Genomic DNA, 24,508 nt, shown 5'->3' with positions numbered 1-24,508 from the left:
GTGTTTTTTCCCCCTTCCAGTGTTGATTTTATCTTTTTTTTTTTCTTTTTCTTTCCTCTTTTTTTAAAAAAAACTTTCCAGTGTCAAAACTCAATGCAAATTCCTGATTCCCACTGAGAGAGAGTAAGATAAACTAGGGGTCCCCCAAGTTCTTAATGTCCCCGTGGGTACCTGCTGCAGCTTTGGGGGCAGCGGGAGCTTAGCTGCTGGAAGAGCCAGCTGTCCCTGCCACTGGGTCCTACTTGGGTCTGCGGTCCACACTGCCAGAGAGCTCCCTCCCAGGGCCGGACACTCCCTCTGCACAGCTGGGGTACGAAGCTGTGCAGACACGAGAGGAAGGATGGCAAGGGAAGGGAAAGAGAAGAGAAACTGGAGGCTTACCTCTCTGGTTTCTGCCCTCCAGCCCAACCAGGGGGGACAGCAGCGGGAGGTCAACCACCCTGTGGGTTCACCCCAACGTGCGAGCAGCTGCTGGCCAGCTGGGCTATAAATAAGGCCCCTCCAGAGCACAGGAGATAAGAACCCAGCCCCTCGCTCCTGCAGGCCTTTTAAGGTATGCAAATTAAAGGAGCCTCAGCCCCCAGAGGGGAAGGGGCTGCCAGCTCCCCATCTGGCCTGCCGGCCTCAAGGACATCCCAGGCCTGGCACGTATTCCTGCGGCGGCAGAGGAGGGGAGAGCCAGGGCGCCAGGGAGGGATCTCGCTTTGTCGGACAAATGGCAGAGCCTCCGAGGCCCCGTGCTGCGATCCCCTCAGGTTAGGGGATTGGCACTGAGGCACAGAAGGGGAAAAAACTTCCCCAGCACACACAGCCCTCTGTGGCCTGAGTGGAGTTTCAGCTGACCACCACCTTCCCCCGCAAGCCCCCCCTAACCCCACCCCGGCTTCAGGGACATTTGTTTGGGTGGAGATTCTGGGAAGACCAGGGATCAGTAGTATCAACACTGGGCCTCCGGGAAGCTAGGAGTGCATGCGTTTACAGAAAGCCCTGGTTCCCACCCTCCCCGCCCCAGCCTGATGGTGAGGGTTTCTGTAGCCTCAAGTCACCTTCTTTAAAGAAAATGCAATCTTCCTAGAGCCTTTTCAAATCATTTGCTGGGAGACAAGGGAGAAGACTAATTTGGGGGAGCGACTGTTTCTGATTCATCCCTAAATTTCTCACTCACTAAATTTCTTCTGAAAGGCATTTCATCCGAGGACCACTGTCTGTGTGAAGGCAGTGATTCCAGGTCTAGGGATTTATTCTAAGGAGAGAACCAGGGATGTGGGCAGAGATGCAGCTACAGGGACATTTCTTGCAGCTCTTTTCATAATTGGGAATAGCTGGAAACAACCTGAATGGCTAAAAACAGAGGCCTGGTTAAACGAGGAAAAGTACGTCCGTAAAGGAAACACCCTGCAACCTTAGATGCCATAGCAGAGGGTTTAAGGACTTAGAAACAGTACTATGATAATTGGTACTAAGAAAGCAGCCACTTTAAGGGGAAGATGGGGTATTTGTAGTAAGTGACTGCACGCAGTCCCTAACCCCCAGACCCTCTGAAAGAACACGCCCCCAGTGAGAAAACGAGGTTATGGCTGGATGGTCGAATTACGGCTGATGTCATTTTCTTCTTTGGTTTATACACAATCTCTAAATTGTTTACAGTGATCTCATTTTGCTTTTATAATAACTGTAATTTCACTTTTTTTTTTTTTTGGCGGTATGCGGGCCCCTCACTGCCGTGGCCTCTCCTGTTGCGGAGCACAGGCTCCGGACGCGCAGGCTCAGCGGCCGTGGCTCACGGGCCCAGCCGCTCCGCGGCACGTGGGATCTTCCCCGACCGGGGCACGAATCTGTGTCCCCTGCATCGGCAGGCGGACTCTCATCCACTGTGCCACCAGGGAAGCCCTGATTTCACTTATTTTTAAATTTAACTTTTATTGGAGTAGAGTTGATTTACAATGTTGTGTTAGTTTCTGCTGTACAACAAAGTGAATCAGTTATACATATATCCATTCTTTTTTAGGTTCTTTTCTCATGCAGGTCATTACAGAGTATTGAATAGAGTTCCCGTGCTCTACAGTAGGTTCTTATCCGTTATCTCTTTTATATATAGTAGTGTGTATATGTCAATCCCAATCTCCCAGTTTATCCCTCCTCCCTTTAATTTCATTTAAAATCAAAGTTTCTGAGAATCAGAAGAGAGCGCTCTGGGTCCCTGCATTAACGAACCCCCATTTGTTTCAGGATTGCAGAGTTCCTCGGGGTCTCCCTGGTCTTTGGAAAGACCTTTATAGCACTCGGCAGCCTTTCTTCATGCCGATACGATAGATGTGATGAAGCAAGGCCAGTAGGGTCCCCGAGAGCCCCAGCCGAGGCACCGTACGTCAAGAGGAGAGAGAGAGAAAAGCAAAGAAAACAAAGCAAAAAACGCTAAGGGAAAGAGGAGTTAGAAAATAAGAGAGTGTGTATAATGGGGGTGATAGAGCACATCCCCAGATCACCCCATCCAACCTAACGTCCCCACTCACGCTCTGACCAGGACATGACAAAGGCACCTCTGTGCCTTTTATTTGTAGGATTTGTACGTTCTGATGACAACTTCCTCTTTCATTGTTTCTGACTTTAGTGATGACTTCCACACCTGTGTCGTCGGGAGCACATGTCACTGCTAGGTGTAAGGAGAAGGGGCCTCCTCTCTCACTGGGCTCCCGGGGTCGTGGCACAGAGGGGCCCCATCCTCTGACTGCCTCTCTCCTGATGCAGAAACTAGAGGGGGGCTGCCCCCTCTGTGAAGAGGACCTGGTCTAAGGCACAGAACGGGTAGTTTCAAAGCGCTGTGCGGAGTCGCTGTTACAGGATGGGGCCCTGTAACAGACCCCACCCAGGGCCAGAGCCTGGAGGCTGAGCGACCCTCCAGACAGTTCTTTGGAGCTTTCAGAGCCCAAGCCCCTCTTGGACGGTTCCCCTAAAGTCTACCTAACGCCTGCCTCTGACTCCAGTGCTGACTCGTGGCCAGGGGCCGTGGTGAGAAGGGGGACTCCAGCGCAGGCCAGTTTCCCAAATGAGACAAGATGTCAGTGCAGGGTCGGGTTGAATGAGGGCTTTTCTTGCAGGAAACATGCCTGAGGCAGGAACTGGGGTGCCCACGCACCGGGCAGCCTCTGTAAGGGCCGGTTTAAGGTCTCCTCCTTGAACTCCAGGACGGCGCTCAGAAGCATCCTGGTGTGACCTCCTCCCTTGCTCTGTGCTGACTCACTGTCCTTCGGGGGGCACACAGCCCTGGAGGGGGGTGGGATGTGATGGACTGTGTCCCCTGAGCAGACACGTATGGGGGCTGAGGCCCAGGATTCCGGACTGTGGCCAGGACTGGGGGTGCAGGGAGAAGCACTGAATGTGGTTGGGGCACTGCCTCTCTTCCACAGTATCACAGAAAGGCTGACCTGCCTTTCTTGGTCCAGTTTCCAAAAACTCAGGGACCAAAACTGATGGACATCAAGGTCTGGGACAAACGTTTTGATTTATCTAGCACCTGTGTATTGAGCCTGCACTGGGAACCAGAACCAGGAGACACAAGGATAGAGAGATGATGGAGACCAGTGGCCCAGGACCTCCGGGACCTTTCTCCCAGCCGCCAGCACTTACCACCACCTTGGCTCTCAGGCCCTCTGCCCGAGAGGTCAGGAAATCCCCTTGTTCATCCATCTGTACTATTCATTCTTTCATTTACAATAAATATTCTTTGTGCTTTTTCCACGTGTCAAGCACTGAGATAGATCCGGGAGCCTCAGCCCTGAACAAAACCAAAAACCTCCCCTCAAGGAGCTCACAACCTCCTGTGAGCTACCGTCACAGCCTGAGCCTCTCACCTTGAACCTGGCGCATCTTCGTCTCCTGGTCACCGTTGTTGCCGTTTCCTGCCGTGCTGCCATCTTTCTGTGGACGTGGCCCTGCTGCTCCCGGAGCAGGGCTGAGTTTTGTAAGCTGCCGGCGGGGCGCCTCTCCCAGCCGCCTGAGGGCAGCCCTGGGCCCTGCTGCTGAGGCTGGGTGTCACCAGGGCTGTCACCGGGCTGATTGCCGCCGGGACGGCCTTTTCCTCCTTGCCCTCCCTGACTGGGAAGGCACGGGGGTTAATGCACCTGCCCCAGTGGGAGGGAGCTAGTCTCTTCTGCCCTGGACAGATTTTCCCTCGTTGGATTAGCAGATTCCATGACAGCGGAAGATGGGCTAACCGTGCAGCCAGAGAAGGACAAGCACAGGACAGGCGCAGGAGAGCTTAGTGGTAAGGCCAGGAGCTGCAGAGGCAGCTCTTTTGGAGGAGGGGCAGGGAACAGCGTCAAGCCCTGCTCCCTTGTGCTGGGAAGCTCGGATACAGGGCCCGCGGGTCGAGGCCACGCGGGGCAGGCTGACGAAGCCTGTCTCCTGCTGACTGTCTATCCACGGAGCCAGGCGGCCCAGGCTGGCCTTTGCTGCCGCGTCCTTGTCTGCTCCGTGCACTAGGACAGAAATCTCTCCATAAACATTCCTTCCGCACTTTCCAGAAAATAAACAGGCAAGAACGGCTGCATAGACGTCCAGGAGTATAAATACGGCTGCGAACAGCTCTGGGAAGTTTCAACCTGAAAAGTAGCGTAACCATTTCTTGGTGTGAGAGAATCCAGACCTCCCTTCTCTGAAACCAGCTTAGGATGAGCTAGTTTGGGTGTTGAAAGGAACCAGCTTACGGAGTCAGAGAGCTAACGGAGTCATGACTGGGGTCTCAGGGCCCTGAGAGCTACCACGGGAAGAAGGCTCACGTGCCCAGCACTGGGCTAAGCTTTCCCCATTTAAGAATCCCTGGGGGCTTCCCTGGTGGCGCAGTGGTTGAGAGTCCGCCTGCCGATGCAGGGGACACGGGAAGATCCCACACGCCGCGGAGCGGCTGGGCCCGTGAGCCATGGCCGCTGAGCCTGCACGTCCGGAGCCTGTGCTCCGCAACGGGAGAGGCCACAGCAGTGAGAGGCCGCGTACCGCAAAAAAGAAAAAAAAAAAAAGAAGAATCCCTGGATCCGACCCATCCCTCTGCTTCAAGTCACGTGCCAAAGGCACACAAAATGTTACCCATAGCGGGAGGTATGATTCCTCAAACTCCACCTGCTGTGGACTCTGATATTCTCTCCCCTACATCCCTATCAGACCTGCCCTTACCACGTTCATCTACACCAGTTCACATTGTTGATAACAGCATCGTGATTCTGTCTACGGTTATCCTCTGCCTTTGTTCTCTGGCTTTTGGTTGGGTTTGGCCAGTAGACGGTACCAGCGGAGGGCAGAAGACAGGAGAGTGAGGTCAGGCCCTCGGTGCTGCATCCCCGCTGTGGTTGGCTCTGTCCCTCTAGGGAAGCCCTCTTCAGGCTCTGGTTCCTTCTCCTGAACTCTAAGGGCTGACGGGGAAATTGTTACTGAGTCCAAGCCTGACGACAGGCCAATAAATCGTAGACGAGGTGCTGAGGCAAGGAATAACGACTTTATTCGGAAAGCCGGCAGACGGAGAAGATGGCAGACTAAAGTCTCAAAATAACCATCTTATCGGGGTTTGGATGCCAGTTTCTTTTATAGCACAGAGAGGGGGAGGAGATGAAGAAGTAAAGTAAAATTCAGGCCATAACATTTGCAGATATGCCCTGGAACGGCCAGCCTCGGGGAGGGGATGTGTTCATTTCTTGTTCCTTGCCGCCATCCGCAGGTGGACAGGGTCCGGATGCTTCCCTGAACAAAGGCACTTTGGTTTAACCTGCAGGCAGAGGGGCGGGGTTCCCCGAGGCAGGCCACTGTGTACAGACAGTCTCCTTTCAGTGAACAAAGGCAGCGGAAAGCAGAGGTGAAAGTAAAAGAAACAGAGCCAACATGGAGTCAGATGTGGCTCTTCCCCGTTCGTTACATAACGACCTCCACAGTTGCCAACTCAAGGTCCTCACTCTCCCTTACTGGTTTCCCTAACTGCCCACACCTTTGGAGAGAGTATCTTTGGTAAAACTCTCCTCCAGTTACCTAGGTCAGGTGTGGCCTCTCACCTACCTGGACCCAGGCGGATACAGAGGAGAAAGACTGAGTGTCTTGAGAAGCAGGTAGAGAGTGGCTCCCGTGTGCCCCCAGCCCTCGCGCCGCGGGGTTGTGAATGAAGGGGGGTCTGGGGCGTGACCAGGGGATGGTGTCCAGTGATGGGACTGCCTCACCCGCAGTGGGGGGACCACACAGTCCTCCAGATTCTGGACCAGATTCAGGAAGGAACCCAGTACTGCCAGGGGGAGAATTTCCTACTGTGTTGTGGGGAGATGGGTGCCCAAGGTCCTCATTAAATTGCTCTAAGGAAAATAAAGTAATATTTCCTGTATACCTGTGTTTCTAGACCGAGATGTGCACCTGCTTAATGACAACTCCATCTGCCACTTATTGAGCCCTTGCGATGTATGAGGCACAGTCGCGGCTCGGCCAGCACGTGTGGAGCAGGCCTAGAGGGCCGCGACCGCCAGCTGCAGTCGTAACAGGTAAGAGACAAATCCAACTCCATGTTGGCTCTGTTTCTTTTACTTTCACCTTCGCTTTCCGCTGCCTTTGTTCACTGAAAGGAGACTGTACACAGTGGCCTGCCTCGGGGAACCCCGCCCCTCCGCCTGAAGGTTAAACCAAAGTGCCTTTGTTCAGGGAAGCATCCGGACCCTGTCCACCTGCGGATGGCGGCAAGAAAGAAGAAATGAACACAAATGAACCCAGCCTCCCCGAGGCTGGCCTTTCCAGGGCATATCTGCAAGTCTTACGGCCTTTTCACTTTACCTCCTCATCTCCTCCCGCTCTCTGTGCTATGAAAGAAACTGGCATCCAAGCTTTGATAACATGGTTTTGTGGAGACTTTAGTCTGCCATCTTCTCCGTCTGCCGGCTTTCCGAATAAAGTCGTTATTCCTTGCCTCACTCCGATTCATGGGCCTGTCGTGTGGTCAGTAGCACAGTTATGCTGGTAAACAGCACGCCGCCTGCCCCTTCCCCTCAAGGGGAGCCTCGAGAAGGAGCTCGGAAGCCTGGGAAACACCACTGTCCTTACCGTGCAAGCCCGCGGCTCGTCACCTGCCTCTTCTTCCGCCAAAGAGGTGGTGAGGGGACCTCTGAGCTGCAGGAGGCTGAGGGCCTGAGGGCAAACCCAGCTCGGCCCCAAAGAGAGAGGGGGCCTCCGCGGCACAGGGCTGCCAGTTCACAGGGGCCACCCGGGTTCCTGGCAGCTTCCCACCTGCTTGATGCCACTTGCCGTCCTCAAGGGGCTGACGTTGGAAGCCAGACCAATATAAAGATGGAGAGAAAGCACACCTTCCGCAGGTGGACGCTCCCTCCCACCTCCTCAGGTCTACTCATCAGCTCTGCTCACTCCCGCATTCATAAAAGCTGAAAGAGAAAGACAAGTATCATATCATATCGCTCATATATGGAATCTAGAAAAATGGTACAGGTGAAAATATCTGCAAAGCAGAAATAGAGACATGGATGTAGAGAAGAAGCTTATGGATACCAAGGGGGAAAGGAGGGGAATGGGATGAATTGGGAGATTGGGGTTGACACATATACACAATTGATACTGTGTAGAAAATAGATAACTGCTGAGAACCTGCTGTAGAGCACAGGGAACTCTACTCAGTGCTCTGTGGTGACCTAAATGGGAAGGAAATCCATAAAAGGGGATATATGTATACGTATGGCTGATTCACTTTGCTGTACACCAGAAAGTAACACAACCGTGTAAAGCAACTATACTCCAATAAAAATTAATTTTAAAAAATTTTTAATAAAATAGAGAAATTCAAAGAGAAAAACGAAAAGCTGAAACTGAAGAGCCCAGAGAGGAAATAACCACTCCCCTTCTGCTTCCTGCATCATCAGATGAGAAGCACACCTCACTGCTCTCCCGGGTGACTAGAGCATTCACTGATTCTGCTCTGCTTACCCCTCTGATAGCTGCCCCATCTGGATGGACCGGGGCAGGACTGCCTTCCTCAGAACCCAGGAGAGCATCACCTGATTGCCAAAGGCCCGTGTCCAGCTGATGTAAGCAACAGCGTTTCATGAGTCACTCAAAGTACAGCCCTCATGACTCACACCGAAAATGTCCCAAATGCCCAGACTTACGGATACAAGTTCAGGAGGAAAACCACACGTAGCTCCATTTTTAAATGCGAATATTTGTTTATTGCAGTAGAATGTACATAACATACGAGTGACTGTTTCAACCATTCTAAATGGACAGTTCGATGGCATTAAGTACATTCACACTGCTGTGCAGCTGAAACTGTGCACCTCAGATTGGGATTTGAACCCACTCGGCTAGGACTCGAACCCGGCCAACCCCCACAGTCTTCCAACAGAGATCACACACCTGGTTTCAGGACTTATTGAAGCTCAGGTTCCTGATGTCTCATTCAGCAAAGAATTCAGCAAGAGACAAAGTCATAGGTAAGAAGTGGATTTATTTAGAGAGAAACACACTCCACAAGACAGAGTGGGGGCCACCTTAGAAGGTGAGAAAAGCACCAGGGTCTGGGGTGGTCAGTTTTTATAGGGGTGGGTAATTTCATAGGCTAATGAGGGGGAGGAGTATTCCAGGAAGGGGCGGGGATTTCCAGGAATCGGGCCACCGCCCACTTTTTGATCCTCGTGGTGGGTCTTGGAACTGTCATGGCGCCTGTGGGTGTGTCATTTCGCTTGCCGATGTGTTACAGTGAGCATATCCTGAGCTCAAGGTCTAGTGGAAGTCGACTTGTCCACCATCTTGGACCCATTTGGTTCTAATCAGTTTATGTCATGTCCTCGGGCTGTGTCTTTCTTTCAAAGGTTGGGCCCTGCCCTCTTCCCTCCTGTTTCACAACCATCACCACCATCCCTCACTGGCACTTTCCGCCTCCAAACGGAAACTGTGCCTATTAAATATTAACTCCGCATTCTCTCCCCCGCGCACCGGCCCCTGGCAACCACCATCCTACTTTCTGTTTCGGCAATTTTTATTACTTCAGGTACCTCGTGTAGGTGGAAGCATGCAGGATTTGTCCTATTGTGATGGGCTAAAGAGAACAAAACTGTTTTTCCTTTGTGCTCTCACATTTCACTTCCACACCAAATGCATTTTTTTCCCCACACCAACCAATTCTCCAATCTTCTGTGAGCACCACCTGAGTGTCCTACAACTCACATCAGTCCTGACAGTGTCTGGCCGGACAGAGCGTCCGATCCCACAGGTGAAGGGCTCAGGCCCGCAAGGCTGCCCCCCCACTTCAGAAGCCTGACCCAAGTCTGGGCCTCCCTCTGACTTCTGACCAACTGGCTGTGATCAGAGTTTCCCATGACCACCTCCTTTGGTTCTACGATTTGCTAGAATGGCAAACACTTTTCTTATGTTTACCTGTTTAATATGAAGGACATAACTCAAAAACAGATAGAAGAGATGCATGGGACAAGGTGTGGAGAGGTGTGGGACAAGGTGTGGGAGCTGACCACCCTCCCAGCACCTCCCTGTTCTCCAAACCCCCTCCTTTGGGGTTTTCTGGAGGCTTCGTTGCACAGGTGCAATTGTTTAAATCATTGACAGTTAGAGATTAAGTCAACTTCCAGACCCTTTCTCCTCCTCTGAGGTCGCGAGTGGGGCTGAAAATTCCAACCCGCTAATCACATGGTTGGTTCCCTTGGCAACCAGCCACCCCCATCCTTAGGGCTTTCCAGAAAGTCAGTCACTGATATAAACTCTGGTGTGGTTGAAAGGGGCCTGTCGTGAATAACAGGACACGCTTTTCACCTTTACCCTCTGGAGCTATTTCAGGACCTGGGACAAAACCCAAATATGATAACAAAAGATGCCCCTTTGTTCTTATCACTTAGGAGTTTCAGATGCTCTGGACATAAAGCTCAGTTACAAGAGTTTCAGATGCTCTGGACATAAAGCTGGGGACAATATATATACATGACTGTACATCTCACACCAGGTTCTGTCAGGTAGCACAAGGTCTCCAAGGCGCATCCACGTATAGCAGGTATCAGAGTTTCCTTCCTTTTAAAGGCAGAGTAATATCCCATTGTATGTACATACACATTTTGTTTATCCTGTTAGAAAGAAACCACAGTACCCACATGGAGTCATTTGCCCACAGGACAGCAATCAGGGCAACCACAGGGGCTTCCCTGGTGGTGCAGTGGTTAAGAATCCGCCTGCCAATGCAGGGGACGCGGATTCGAGCCCTGGTCCGGGAAGATCCCACGTGCCGTGGAGCAACTAAGCCTGTGCACCACAACTAATGAGCCTGTGTGCCACAACTACTGAGCCTGTGCCCTAGAGCCCGTGAGCCACAACTACTGAGCCCACGTGCCACAACTACTGAGCCCGTGCACCTAGAGCTCGTGCTCTGCAACAAGAGAAGCCACCACAATGAGAAGCCCGTGTACCGCAACGAAGAGTAGCCCCCGCTCGCTGCAACTAGAGAAAGCCCACGTGTAGAAACAAAGACCTGACGCAGCCAAAAATAAATAAAATAAATTTATTAAAAAAAAAAAAAAAGACAACTGCAGTTCAATCTCTCCCAGAAATGTAACCTTTAAACAGACAATCTGAAATTTCAGCACTGGGGTGAGGTCATTTGCACAAGAAGATCCCTGCCCTTCCCCGTAGGGGAAGGTGACCTGCCCTGAAACAGCCCTTTCTTTCCTTCCCAGCTAGTAACTTCCTTGTCCCGCCGCCTCCTTCCACCTATACAAACCTTCCATTTTTTACAACTCCCGGGAGCACCTTCTACCTACTAGGAGGAGTGCTGCCGGATTCATGAGTCATTGGATAAGGCCCACTAGATCTTCAACTTCACTCAGTTGAATTTTGTTTTCTATCACCCATTTATCAGTTGATGGACACGTGGGTGGCACAGGTAAATATGTGATTTCTTCCTTAAGTCATCTCATACTCTTTAGAATAAATACACATAAACATAATTGAAGAATCCGGAAAGTTTGCCCCTTGTGCCTCAGTTAGGAGAAATGTCCGAAGAGTGGGCGTTTTGTGGATACTTCCCTACCTTAAAGTCCCCAGTACCAGTGAGGGAACATAAACCAGTTTGTTTAAAAATACACCTTGACGGCTTCCCTGGTGGTGCAGTGGTTGGGAATCTGCCTGCCGATGCAGGGGACACGGGTTCGTGCCCCGGTCCGGGAGGATCTCACATGCCGCGGAGCGGCTGGGCCCATGAGCCATGGCCGCTGAGCCTGCGCGTCCGGAGCCTGTGCTCTGCAACGGGAGAGGCCACAACAGTGAGAGGCCCGCGTAACACACACACACACACACACACACACACACACACACACACTACACCTTGAGCGGCTTGACTGCTGAGGCTCTCAGGGGAGGCGAGACGGTTACTTCTTCAGTGTAAGGGCTGTAGAGTCGGCTCCTGCCACCGGCCAGGCTGGAGGGGCGGAGGATAGACCCGACTCCCAGGAGTTCTCGGTGCAGACTCACTCCTCACATCGCGTGGTCTGTGTTGGTCCACGACGCGGGCGAGGCCTGCGAGGCGGGCTCTGGCTCTCCTCGCCCGGATGCACCTCCACCCCCGCCCCTGCCCGCTCTGCTTGCGGCAGGACCACGTGGTCCCACGGGAGCCTCCCCTGCCCCTGTGGCTGCTGCTTCCGAAGGTGCAGCCGCTAGGGGGCGCTGGCTGGGGGAAAGAGAGACAGGCGTGTTTCCCCGATGCCCACGGCAGTGTCTCAGGCAGCACGTGCCGCTCTTGCCGCGGGTCTGGCGTCCTTCGGGGGACCCCCGCTTCTGGGGCTCCCATGGAGGCACAGTGGCTTTCTCCTCACCCTCCCAATCTGGCCTTCAGCTCCTCCTCCAGAGCCCCTGTGGCCACTCCTCGGCGTTAAATTCCACTAAATTACCTGAAGTAGATTTTACTTCCCTATTTAGACGTTTCCAACTGTTTCTAGAAGTCCAAGGTTTTATGTTAATTAGTCTCATTATATACAAATATCTGGACAAATTAACAAAAACCGTAACCCTGTCCTCTGAGTTGACCTAATTGATCTTTTCATGTTTATGTGAACTCTGTGTCCTCCAAGACTGCCAGAGGGATGCTTTGAGAAGGCGAGTTCCTTCCTCAGCTTTCATCAGTCAACATATATAGCCCTCTGTAGAGAGAATTAGCTACATGTATCCCAAGTTAGGGAAGAGGCTGCTTTGGCAGCTAGAAAGTAGGAGAGCCCAGACTAGCTACGAAGAGGGCCTGGAAACTGGAGTATAACTACACTAGTCACTCATTTAATGAATCACTTTGATGCGTATAAGAATCAGAAGAAAAAGATACTGTATTGCAACAGAAAGAATATTAAATTAATAAGTGGTAGTGAACTGCGTCAAGTCGGTGAATTCAGGGAAATGGATACCTGTCAGCGGGAGAGCAGGGGCGTGGCTGCGCACAGAGGGTGTAACTGGTTCATGAAGGGCGAGCAGGGAGGGGCCAGGACTACGGCACCCAGGCCAGATGCAGGGCTTCTTCCACGCACCAGGGGCCACAGGTGTGCGAGGTAAGGGGCCCTGCTGTCAGTCACGTGAGCGCCGACACAGCAGGTGCTCAGCGCCCAGACTTCCTGAGTGCACAGGTTTCCTGGAGCCGCACCTGTTACAGCGTCACCAGGAAGCAAAGGAGGCTGCTGTTGATACGGGTGGAGCCTCGGGCGGTCTGGCCAGTGCTGGCCCTGGAGGTCTGTGGACACACTGGGGGTGTTGGAGGTGGTGCAGGGATTCGCATAGTAACAAAGCATGAGCTCCCTGGGCAGTGTCCAGGGTTGTAGACGGGCGTGATTCCCCCCAGAGGAGCAAGTGCAGTGAACCCAGAACAGGGAGGTGGGACCACGCACACCATTGCGTCTGCAGAAAGCAGGGGTGTGGGCAGTTTAAAAAGCTGCTCATGGGGCTTCCCTGGTGGCACACTGGTTAAGAGTCTGCCTGCCAATGCAGGGGACACAGGTTCGAGCCCTTGTCCGGGAAGATCCCACATGCCACAGAGCAACTAAGCCCATGCACCACAACTACTGAGCCTGAGCTCTAGAGTCCACGAGCCACAACTACTGAGCCCACGTGCCACAACTACTGAAGCCCACGTGACTAGAGTCTGTGCTCTGCAACAAGAGAAGCCACCGCAATGAGAAGCCCGCGCACCGCAACGAAGAGCAGCCCCCGCTCGACACAACTAGAGAAAGCCCGCGCGCAGCAACGAAGACCCAACGCAGCCAAAAATAAAATTAATTAATTAAAAAAATACATAAATAAAAATAAAAAGCTGCTCAGGTGGTTCTAATGAATCTCCACCTCCACTTCCAACCTCCCCATCTGAGAACTGGCCTCAGACGCATTTAAAACCATCCTGTCTTAAGTAGAAACTAGAGAGCAGAATCTCATATTCCTTTATCACGACTGCCACAGTATAGAATTTAAGGCTTACTCTATCCAACAATAGGGTAGTTGGGGAGTTCTGTTCATTTCTTCATTCATCCCTGCATTATTCATGCCTTAATCACTCAGGGAATTCTCACAGTCACCTCTTATGTGAAAGGTGATGTGCTATCACACACAGCCCTGGGCATTCATTCCTCACAACGGCTTCGCATTACTTTAGAAAACCTTTGCTCTGCCACGCTAAGGAGAAATTTCCCCATGAAATCCATGTTTAGTGATTCATTCCTGACCCCCGATTGACTTTTATTCACCTTGTTTTCCCTTTAGCCACTCTTTAGCTTTGTGTAGCAGAACTAAAAGTTTGGGTCTCGGACAGATGAAATCGTAGAGAAAGAAACAAACAAGAAACACGAGCACCCTAAGGTCCCAGGAGGGGCTAACTTTTCAGATGGCCGCCACCGACAGTAGCTTGAGCTCAGCTCATGAGCACAATTCCAGACGTGGGGACCTAAGTGAGACAGAGGCCTTGGAGGCAGGGCCACGCAGCTGTTGCTGTGATAACGGATGTTTATCTTCTGTGACCATGTGGAAGTCAGGGCTGGCCCCTAGCTGGTAACCTGAGTCTGGCCCTGGCCTGGCCAAGCACTGATGGAGAGCTGCAGCCACGGTGACAGGGAGAGGTTGAACGTGATCCCCTAGCACTATGAAGAGAATTCGGGAACAGGAGTGGACGCTGGCTCGAGAGGCGAAGACCGGAGGGAGTGTAAGTTACCAAGTGAAACACGGAATTTCTGAATTTGGACGCTGGATCCATCTAATTGTCAGAGGCTGAAACATCCAGTGGGCTCTTTTTATAATCTCGAGATAAGGGAAGACATGGAATATTAAAGCTGGAAAGGAAAACACTGAATTGGGCACATTCAATGGGGGCAAAAGCTATCATATGCAAAGGTGAAAAGGAGAAGATATTTATAACATATATGATCAAGTATTACTATACCTAAAGCAGTGTGTATAAATTAATATAAGGTAAATAATCCAATAGAAGAGGACAAGAGCTGATGATTTAGCAAGCAACCACCGTAAGAGAGGTGAGTGACCTTATTTAAATGTGTCAACCTCACTAGTAATAAAATAAATGCAAATACAAGCAAAACTGAGATGTCACTTTTTTCTATCAAATTGGGAAAGATTAAAAGTTGACTTTACTCAATGTTGATGGTACCAGAATCCAAAGGCAACTCCCTGTAACTGTTGCTGCGAGTATAAATGAGGTCAAATTTCTGGAGGGCAGTTTGGCAATGTTTCTTAAAATTTAAAATCAGCAGGTCCTTTCATGTAGAAATTCCATTTCTGGAACTTTGTTCTAAGAAGTTGTTTGATAATTGTGAAAAGATATAGATGCAAGGATTTTCATCATAGACTTACTTATGGTAGAAAAAAATGGAACAATCAAACTGCTCATCTACAGTTTCATCAAGTAAATTAACGTACATCAAAACAGTATAACCATGAGCATAACTCAATCTTTAAGATGAAACAGAGCTATATACATTGAGTAAAAATGTCTACAACATATATTAAGTAAAAAAGGCATATTATAGGGACTTCCCTGGTGGTCCAGTGGTAAAGAATCCGCCTTACAATGCAGGGGATGTGAGTTCAATCCCTCGTCAGGGAACTAAGATCCCACATGCCTCGGGGCAACTAAGCCTGTGCGCTGCAACTACTGAGCTCTCGCGCCTCAACTAGAGAGCCTGCGCGCTGAGCCCACGCACTCTGGAACCCATGCACTACAACTAGAGAAGAGAAAACCTGCATGCCACAACTAGAGGGAAGCCTGCATGCTGCAACAAAGAGCCCGCGCACTGCAACGAAAGATCCCACATGCCTCAGCGAAGATCCCTCGTGCCGCAACTAAGACCCGACACAGCCAAAAAAAAAAAAAAAGGCATATCATAAGATAGCATATAAAGCAGGATTCCATTGATGTAAAGTGGCATGTTACGTGCTGTGTGTTTATATATGGACCATGGAGAGAGCTATCCAGAAGTATGTCCAGTAGATTGTTAATGTTAGACCCCAGGGTTTTTTTTCTGGGGTTGGTGGAAAATTGGGCAGTTTTTATTTTTTGCCTTATATTTTTTCTGGATTATCATTCATTATCTTTATAAGGAATATATATAATTTTTAAACAGAAAAAGAGGAAATGTATTTTTAATAACATAATACATTTTCAAGGAGATTCAATGGCTGAACTAGAACTCAAACCCCACTTCCCAGACTCCCTGTCCAATCCTGTCCCACTTGCCCAGCTGCTGCTTTACCTTTCAGCGATCCAAAGCCTTAGGTTCTGCCCATGGGTGATTAGCAAGGGGGGAGGTGAGGGATGAAAAATAGGAAGGTTCCCAGGTTCCTCCACCTTCAGTGGGTGGAGAATTTCCCACCCACTTCTGATCACCACGCTATCAACAACAGCAATAATGACAAAAGTGTGTGCTAAGAGGACGCATCACGCCAAGTTCAAACTTCTGTTTTTGTGGAAGCGCCAAGGTAATAGTTGCAGAGTAAAGCCGTCCGTCCTGACATCAGCCTCAAACAGTTACAATCATACTGAGGTTTCCAGTTTTCCCTTAATAATCAATATTCAAGCTACCAAATGCTCACTTTAAAAAAACTGAGGGCTTCCCTGGTGGCGCAGTGGTTGAGAGTCCGCCTGCCGATGCAGGGGACGTGGGTACGTGCCTCGGTCCGGGATGATCCCACGTGCCGCGGAGCGGCTGGGCCCGTGAGCCATGGCCGCTGAGCCTGCGCGTCCGGAGCCTGTGCTCCGCAGCGGGAGAGGCCACAACAGTGAGAGGCCCGCGGACTGCAAAACAAAAACTGAATATACATTTTGGACCTGTTCACACCTTCAGCTCCAGCATCCTTTGATACTATGTTGCTTTCCCAAGCTTGTTACAGGCTGAACAAAGCAGTACGTACTCACCCTCACCCCACTAATTTCTATTTTAGGGGCAAAACACTTAGTCCTTGTTCCCCCGGAACGTGCTGGTTATCGACAGTTGTCTTTTCAAGGCTTTTATCCCTCTTGACAAACATTCTCAGTTATATTCTGCCTTCGGGGGCTAGTCCCCAGTTGTCTAACTCCAGTTTCACTGAGTGTTTTTTTTTTTTTTTTTGGCCGCACCGCATGGCTCGTGGGATCTTCGTTCCTTGGCCAGGGATTGAACGCAAGCCCTCGGCAGTGAAAGCCCAGGTCCTAACTGCCAGGGAATATCCTCATTGAGTCTTTTTGAATTGTAGCAACTAGAATTCCTAAAGAAAGAATTCATGGTAATTTGTGTGGGGATTTGTGTGTTAGAAGATCTGCGCCCTGGAATGACTGCCCAACCAGTCATTCCAGGGCAGGTCCAGGGCCTCCTGCTGTGCCAGGTGCCAGGTGTTAACATTTTTGTGGCTGGATCTTGTGGCAGCCCAGAAGATTCCTGGGGAGGGCCAGCCATCTGAAGGCAACGGTGGGACATTTGGGGAGCTTGCGAAGCTGCTGTCACCAGTGGATAAGGAAGTATTTCAATATTTTAACAACCAGACAATGAGCCTTGCTTATGTGCTCTAATGGTTTCTGTCTTATTTTCCTCATCATACTGTCATCAGGTTTGCATTTCAAAAGTGAAAGCTGTATTTCTAATTTAGTTTTCTCATTGAGCGCTCAGTGGAGTATCCGGTCAAGTAGAACCCGTATTCAGGTCATTTCAGAGTGTGGGTCAAATGGATCCACGGAATGTGGATCATCAGTTGCAGACTTTGAACCACTTCCTCTAGTTTCTGTCACTGGGTTAAACACATAACACAGATGCTTCAAGTTCCAACACCCCAAAACCCACAAGGTGATTGACATCAGGCTGGGACTAACAGAAGTCAGGCAGCAGGCAGGTAAGTCTTTGAAAGACAACTGAATCCATGATCCGTAACCCTGGGACTATATGTCAACTGATCTCCAGCAGCCCCAAGGATCATGGATTGCACCAAAGAAATGTCTACTAAAAAATGTCTGTCTTAATTTGCTAATCCCATATTCCCTGTCAGAGTTTCCAGTTTTGCTCACTATTTTTTTAATATAAATTTATTTATTTAGTTTTGGCTGTGTTGGGTCTTCATTGCTGCGCGCGGGCTTTCTCTAGTTGTGGCGAGCGGGGGTTACTCTTCGTTGAAGTGTGCGGGCTTCTCACTGCGGTGGCTTCTCTTTTTGCGGAGCACGGGCTCTAGGCACATGGGCTTCAGTAGTTGTAGCACACGAGCTCTAGAGCACAGGCTCAGTAGTTGTGGCGCCCGGGCTTAGTTGCTCCGCGGCATGTGGGATCTTCCCGGACCAGAGCTTGAACCCGTGTCCCCTGCATTGGCAGGCAGATTCTCAACCACTGTGCCACCAGGGAAGCCCCTGCCCACTTCCTTTTAAAATTGTGAATCTCCACTTCATTCCCCACTCCCAGCTTTATTGATATATAATTGACATATAACATTGTATAAGTTTAAGGTGTACAATGTGATTATACCATCTATTGTGAAATAATTATCACAGTAAGGTTAGTTACCCAAATATTACTTCACATATTTACCTTTGTTTCGTGGTGAGAACATTTGCAATCCACTCTATTAGCAACTTTCAAGTATAAAATACAGCATTGTTAACTATTGTCACCATGCTGGACACTAACTCCCCAGAACTTATTCACTTTATTACTGGAAGTCTGTGCCCCTTGACCAATATCTCCCAAGTCCCTCTGCCCCGGCCTCTGCCAACCACCATTCTACTCTGTTTCTATGAGTTTAGCTTTTACAGATTTCACATATAAGTGAGATCATACAGTGTTTGTCTTTGTCTGACTTATTTCATTTAGCATAATGTCTTCAATGCCCATCCATGTTGCTATAAACTGAGGATTTCCGTCTTTTTTTTATGGCTGAATAATGTATGTAATCTCACATCTTCTCTATCCATTCATCCATTGATGGAAACGTATATCTTGATCATGAATAATGCTGCTGAGGTAGTGATTTCATTTCCTTGGGTTATATACCCGTAAGTGAGATCGCTGCACCGTATGGTACTTCTGTTTTTAAGTTTTTGAGGAGCTGCATACTGTTTCCATAGTGGCTGCACAAATTTACATTCTCAGCAGCAGCACACAAGGGTTCCCTTTTTTCCACATCGTCTCCGGAACTTATCTCTTTTCCTTTTGATGATAGTCATTCTAACAGGTGTGAGCTGATATCTAACTGTGGTTTTGGTTTGCATTTCCCTGGTGATCAGTGATGCCGAGTACCTTTTCATGTAGCTGTTGGTCATTTGTATGTCTTTGGAAAAATATCTATTCAGTTAGTGGTCTGGGATCTCAAAGGGGAGGCAGGCAATTCACATGGAGATGGAAAAGTGAGGCTTGGTAAACAAATGTTTGCTGGGCCAGGCAGAGACAGTGGGATTCAGAAAGGAGTTTTAAGAGACTTTGCTGGGTTCCTCCCTGCCTACCTGCTTAGTTCACACTAGAGTTATCTATGGTGACAGCTCCCTTCCCGGAACAGGTCCTCCATCTACATTTTTTAGGCAGCTAAGGGGGGAGGTCAAGTCCTGAGTCTGTTTCTTAAAAGTAATCAACGTAAATTAATCCTCATACCAAGAGACACATTTGGGGGTGGCAAATTTTGCTCCCCTATATATGAGAAGTCCTAGCCAGAGCAATCAGACAAGAAAAAGAAAAGGCATCCAAATTGGAAAGGAAGAAGTAAAAGTGTCTCTGTTTGCAAATGACATGATGTTATATACAGAAAACCATAAGACTCCACCAAAAAATTACTAGAACTAATAAACAAATTCAGTAAAGTTGCAGGATACAATATGCAAAAGTGAGTTGCATTTCTCCACTCATTTTGATTCTCCTAGCCTCAGACAAACATCCTCAGGGCCATGCATCCTCTTCCTATATTTTCATTTCTTTCTTTTTCCAACTAAAGTAAGAGACACAGGAGGCAGGAAAGCTGTCAAGTACCAGGTAAAGGCTCTCAGGACGTTCAGGGAACAAGTGCCAACAATGAACCATTAATGCAAATGATCTTCCTCCGAATGAGCAGACAAATACCAGCCTTTTCCAGCCTTTGCCTCTCCTATTCTTTCTGATGATGGCTGCAGAGGTCTGGCTGTTGGCTGTACCATAAAGGTGAGATGAGAAGACAAGAATTAGATATTCTTGGGAGATTAGAGGACAGGAATGCTATCTGGGGTTAATAAGTCAAAACCACCTGGGGATAGCCCTGGGCCTCCAGGTCACACAGTGAAATTTCTCTTTCTTAAGATTGGAATAGTTGTGCTAAAAGTTACACTTTAAAATCAGCTTTGGGCCGTTTCTTGGGACAGAGTGAAAGTCATTTGGGTTCAGGGATACGTGGGAATAAATAGGAAAATGTTCTACATGCTCCACGTTTGTGCATGTGCCGTGTGTGTGTGTGTGTGTGTGTGTGTAAGCATACACACTTGCAGAGTACCAAGGGATGCTCAGGAACTGTGTGACCACTTTCCTAAGTGTGTTGTTAGCATACATGAAAGAGGAACATTTTGACAAGAATCACTTTCCATACACCTGACAGCCAAGTGATCCTGGCAGGAAAATATATTGCCGGAGTAGCCTCAGAATCTTCGAGCTGGGCTTAGTTGGGGACACTCAATCCTGTCCTAGCTCAGAGAACTGGGCTATGGAGCAATGAACCAGTAGGTCGGCTGGGTTATTAAAAAAAGAAAAAAGGGAAATCTTGGATTCAGGTGTTTGAGCACAAGGTAACATCCACGACCACTGGGCTAGATGTACAGAAAAGCTCCAATTAAGTCATATATTTAAGGGAGCAAAGTTATATCAAGAGATAGCCCTGATGGGGTGCTTCAGGGATTTCCTCAAGGTCTGTGTATTTAATAATACATCTTCATTTTCCTAATTATGCTTTTTATATTCTTCAGATATACCATGAAAGTTGAAATGGGGGTTGACATTTTTGGATAAAGATCTGTATATCCATGCCTGAAAATAGTTAATCTGAGTTTTTAGAAACATAGGTCCTGAGTGGTATTTACATGTTTAACAGAATTTGGGAATTGTTAGGCAGTTTCCAGGCATGCCAGGACTGACGGATTGGTCGCCAGCGGGCAAGCACACTGGTGCTTACATTCTGCTAGCCCAGCCTAGCTGGAGGGCAAATAACCACTTTTAAGAGGGCAGCAGGCATATTACAAATGAGTTTTGCAATGGCATTCAGAGCATGGAAACCAATTTCATTAATATGATGAAGTAATTAGCTATAAAACTCTGCGAATGGTGTTCAGATGGAGGAGAGTAGGACACGGTGTGTCAGAAATCAGAAAGCAGAGGTATCAAACCACTGGCCGTGAGAAGGCTTCGGAGCCTCCAAGTCAGATATGTCCTGATTTGAATGTTCAAATCTTATCATATGTAATGCAAAGCTTTTTATTAATTATGCTTGCATGCAAAGAACTGTTCATAGACCTTAGCATCAGAACTTGAAAGAAAGCATTAAATGAGAGAGAGATATAAAGATATAAATGCACTTCTATAATATATTGATCATCTTACATATAAGATCATAAACTAGGGAATTTCACATCTGCGCACTTTTGAACCAGAGGAAACAGAACACATTTTGTCAAACTTAAGAGCCTCTTTAATCATGTTGGGCGCTTGGCACGAATCCACACTTGAACTTTGGAAGCTATCAAATCTGTTTACCCTGAGTAAAATACAGTTTCCTGTTTAGGGGCCTGGGAGGAAGAAAGCCTTTGAAAAGAGGCTTGTTGAAATCCTTAAAGTGTTCTTGGACATTAGGACAACAATAGCTGGCTGTATTAAGTGCAAATGTAGTAGAAACATAGGGATTATATCTCACTTAAAGTACACATGAATTTACAAATCCGGGAAGGGAGAGATTTGGTTTTGCTGAAACTAAGATAGTTGAAAAATAGTTGGTGAACATTTGACAAAAACAAGATGTTACAGTATTTGTAAGCCTGTCCTGGAAATGAACTCTTACCTGCATAAAACAAGGGGCCCTGTCCTTTAAATCACTTCACGGTACTGGTCATTGTAACATATGAAAACATGGAAGGTTTTAGTGCAACACAAATTCACCGGTAAGACTCTCCAAACACACAGGGAGGGACGTCAGTATTAGCTGATTCTTTGACGTTTCATCGGTAGGATGGCGAAGACATTTTAACAGCGGCACGAAGACTGACCCTTGACCCAGGTCAAGGGTGGTGAAAAGAGGTTAGCAGTCCTTTCAGGCTGGACTCCTACCATCAGGCGGGAAGCCAGGGGCTTAGTGTCTAACAGGAGGCATGTGGGAGGGCCAGGAATGGATGGAGGGGGAAGAAGGAAGTCGGAGGGTTGGCAAGGAGGTCCGGGAGAGGAAAAAGGGAGCTACAGGCGACCAGAGAAAGAAATGAAAGACGTGCAAACAGAAGGAAGCGGGTCAGAGCCGTCTCGTCCTGATTTAGACGATACCAGAAAATAAAGGTCTGGTGAAAATGCTACTCACCGCCCCCAACAATTAACTTGGTAAGGAGACAAAGATAAAGTAGGTAACAAACCTTCCTTCCTAAGCACATGGTGAGGGGACAATCCGAGAGGCCCCCTTCTTCCCATGGTACTTATTTCCTGACACGCAGGTTTTGTAGTGTCTCGAGAAGACAGACGCCAGCTGTTGAGCGGGTGACAGCTGTCCACTGTGACACATGTATTTGTTTGCCCTGTTTTTCCATCGTCATCTACTTCGTCACGAAAGACCATGGGGAAGAAGACCTCCCAAATTTCTATTCTATTTTGGGAGGAATTGGAACGGGCTTTGAGCAAGGAGTCGAAATCTGTTTTCTAGCGTGAAGATGTTCATTGATTGTAAAACCCTTAAGGTGGGCAGGAAGTAGAAAAAGGAGGTCAGATAAAAGCGAAAAAACAAAACACACACACAAAAAAACCCGCAAAACCCAACAAAACGAAAACATCCTATTTCTTTCTTTCGAAAACCAGTCCTCCCCAAAGAAGGTGGGTCAGCCCGTGAGGGCGGGAAGGGGGGGAGAGGAGCACACGTCAAGATCACTTCCAGAGCTCTGAAACTCTGAGGATCGAAAAGCCAACTAATTCAGTAGAGTACGACGCTTAACCACTGGCGGTCCAGTGGTTAAGACTCCGCCTTCTAATGCAGGGGGTTCGGGTTCGATCCCTGGTCGGGGAGCTAAGATCCTGCATACGTCATGGCCAAAAAACCAAAACATAAGACAGAAGCAATATTGTAACAAATTCAATAAAGACTTTAAAGAAGAAAAAAAGAAAGAAAATGAGGCTTTAGATATGTGGTATCAAAACACACTCCTTACATTGTAAGCCAGGTGCTCAATTAGTTCTTCTTTTTTAAAAAAAATTTAAACTTCATTGTGGCAAGAACACTTAACATGAGCTTTACCCTCTTAATACATTTTTAAGTGCACAATATATCAATGGTATTGTTGACTATGGGGGACGTCGTTGTACAGCAGGTTCCTAGGGCTTTTTCACCTTGCTTAAAAGAAACTTTCTGCCTGTTGATTAGCTACTCAACAATCATCCCCTTCCCCCGGCCCTGATTCTTTGAATTTGTTTTAGGTAACTCATATAAACAGAACCATGGAATATTTGTCTTTCGGTGACTGTTTTATTTCACTTAGTATACTGTTCTCGAGGTTCTCTCATATCGCAGGATTTCCTTGTTTTTTAAGGCTTAATGGTATTCCATTGTGTATATATACCACATTTTCTTTATCTATTCATCTGATGATGGACGTTTACGTTGCTTCCGCATATTAGTTATTGTGAACAGTGCTGCTGAAATGGAGCAGGACCCCATGAGCCTTCCCCCCTCTGTATGTCTCAGCCTGCTTTTGTCTATGGAAAAACTTTAGCAAAAGGTTAAGTTTAATCAGAGAAGTGAGGAAATGCAGAGACAAAGGAAAACAGTCAAAGGAGGCAAAAAAAATAATAGTTTAGTCAGTAAGCAAAGTCAAGAACCTTTAGTTCCTCCTCAAGGGCTCTAGATAATATTCTGAGCCATATCCTGTGAGCTGACTTATAGATACTGAAACCTCCACCTGGTGGAAGAAGTTAACTACATGATGACCGGACTGTAGCCGTGACATAAGCTGCCACAATTCTGGGAACTGGCCTCAAAGAAAAGGAAACAAACGGACCCTGTAACTGAAGGTGAACTGTACCTAAAACAATCAAGATGATGCTGATTGGTCAGACCACCGATGACCAGTTTCAAGATGACTGTCAGAGCTGCCTGTGCTGTTTCTGCACGGAGCCCCCTCCCTCTGTCTATAAAAGCCTTTGGACAGGCGTCCGCTCTCCCTTCCACACCCCAGTTGCCGCCATCCGAAATAAAGCAAACTTTCCTTTCCACCATCCTGGCCTCTTTATTGGCTTTTGAGAGGCGAGCAGCCAGACCCCACTTTCGGTTACACTACAATGAACATGGAGGAGCTGATATTTCTTTGAGATCCTGATTTCAATTCTCTTGGATAAATAAATACTCAGAAACGGAGTGCTGGATCATATGGTAGTTTTATTTTTATTTTTTTGAGGAGCATCCATACTGTTTTCTATAGCAGGTGTACCATTTTGCATCCTCATCAACAGTGCACAAGAATTCCAGTTTCTCCACATCCTTGCCAACACGTACTGTCCTTTTTTTTAAAAAAAATTATAGCCATCTTGACAGAAGTAAAGTGGCATCTCATTGTGATTTTGATTTGCATTTCCTCGATGATTAGTGATGTTGAGCATTTTTTTCCATATACCTACCTGTTGGCTATTTGTATGTCTTCTTTGGAAAAATGTCTCTTCAAGTCCTCAGCCCATTATTTAATCAGGTCATTAGAGAGAGAGTCATGGACATATACACACTAACAAACGTAAGGTAGATAGCTAGTGGGAAGCAGCCGCATGGCACAGGGATATCAGCTCGGTGCTTTGTGACCGCCTGGAGG

The sequence above is a fragment of the Globicephala melas genome, chromosome 12, assembly GCF_963455315.2.
Source record: "Globicephala melas chromosome 12, mGloMel1.2, whole genome shotgun sequence".
Classification (NCBI taxonomy): domain Eukaryota; kingdom Metazoa; phylum Chordata; class Mammalia; order Artiodactyla; family Delphinidae; genus Globicephala; species Globicephala melas.
The sequence above is the reverse complement of the archived record's forward strand: the minus strand, read 5'-3'. Positions refer to the sequence as shown.